At 42.1% G+C, this 1,619-nt stretch overlaps 1 long non-coding RNA gene across 1 annotated transcript; it reads left to right on the top strand.

The window, feature by feature from the left end:
* The first annotated feature begins 316 nt into the window (after nucleotides 1–316).
* On the top strand, nucleotides 317–1,252 carry LOC115170592 (uncharacterized). The gene is made up of 3 exons (XR_003871065.1): nucleotides 317–698; nucleotides 891–1,019; nucleotides 1,113–1,252. It is a non-coding gene; the product is annotated as an uncharacterized LOC115170592 (long non-coding RNA).
* Nucleotides 1,253–1,619: the final 367 nt, after the last annotated feature.

The following is a 1,619-nucleotide window of genomic DNA, read 5'->3' as shown; positions in this document are numbered from 1 at the left end:
GCATGGGGGGCTTTTGAAACCAGAAAAAGTGTGTGTGTACGTTTGCTTAGGACTGGCACGTGCGCAGGGGGGTGTGTGCGTGTGAGGGTGGGTAATTGTGTGTGTGTGTGGGTGTGTCTCTGCATGGGGGGCTTTTGAAACCAGAAAAGGTGTGTGTAAGTTTGTTTAGGATTGCCGGCGTCTCTTCAATTGGTCTAGGCACTTTCCATTTTATTACCCCCCCAAGCCCTTTCAAATACGTATTTATCTCACCTTCAAACATGTGGGGGCTAAAAAAGTGAAAAAGCCCAGGCATAAGAGATCAGGTCTAGACGAACTCCTACAGTTTAAAACATATGTTATTTTCTAATCAGCGCATATACTAACAGTCCCCCACCCCGGGATATAAATTTACAACGGACACCCCAACGCTGTGCTATGAAGCATAAGTGCAATATCGGCAGACCGAATATGTCGAGACACCCGCCTGTGGTTTTGGGTCTCTAGACATTCGAGTACTTTATATGGCCCTTTTTTTGCATACAGGATGACACCCGAAAAAATGGCACCCCCGCTCTGTAAACTCATTGCAGAATAGTGAAACTAGCCAGACGGTAAGACATCCTATAGCGCACCTCAAAAGACTCCCTGCCAACAGACCGAAGCGTTGTCAGGCCAACAGATAATCTCGGAATCGGTCCTAATGGAGCTTTCTGAAGGTGAGTTAGTGAAAATAATATATTAGATTTGGAGAGGTATTTTCAGGGAATTGTATGGATATTAAAAATGTGATATCACTATTCTAAAACTGATGGACAATGATTTTAAGGTAATATGTCAAATGCCCGTATTCTCATATTTTAAAAATGTGTATATTTCGTATATATTTTAATATTATCTAACGTCTGTAGGCTCGCAATCCTTTACGCAGATGCTCCGTGGGCTAGATGATTTGGAACCTAATTTGTCAGAGAGGGATTCTCAGAATCAAACTGCGTGCAGCGCCGAAAGCAGCCAGTCTCCATCACACTATTGTAGACGTAAGTTCAATAATAAAAAATCCCTAAGAAAATGTATACATTAAAAACAAAAAGTGTGAACCCTATATTAAAAGCTATTTTTTGTGTTTACAGCGGACAGACCCAAAAGAAGGATCACGGGTGCTTCATGTACTCTGAACGAGGACATCGATGCTATTCTGCCTTTCTGTTCGAACGGGTTTACCCTAACTCCACCCAGGAACCAAGCGACATATTTCCGCCCCAAACAGGGCACAACATAGGTGCAAGTGCATTGCGCAGAATCCCCCAGGCCCAAAAAGTTACTTCTTCAAGAAACGTGTTATTAGTAATACAGAGTTTATTATAATTTATACATTTTTATGATTAAAAATGCTAAAACAATGACAAATAACAGAAAAGTCCTCCTGTGGGCCCAAAAGCTATGCTTTTAGGACTAATGACAATCACGTGGTGTTGAAAGCCAAAGGCGTGACTCAAAACTACGAAAATGCCCCGCGTGTAAACTTGGAATCAATCACACGCTTGGTCGAGGGGTTCATAAACGATCGGAATAGTGACTTGGAGATTTTGAGCTCCTACAAAAAAATTGTTAGGGATAAAAAGGGCTTCCATCTCAGG

Source organism: Salmo trutta, chromosome 32, assembly GCF_901001165.1.
Source record: "Salmo trutta chromosome 32, fSalTru1.1, whole genome shotgun sequence".
In the NCBI taxonomy this organism is placed as follows: Eukaryota; Metazoa; Chordata; class Actinopteri; order Salmoniformes; family Salmonidae; genus Salmo; species Salmo trutta.
This window is presented reverse-complemented; position numbering and strand designations above follow the sequence as displayed.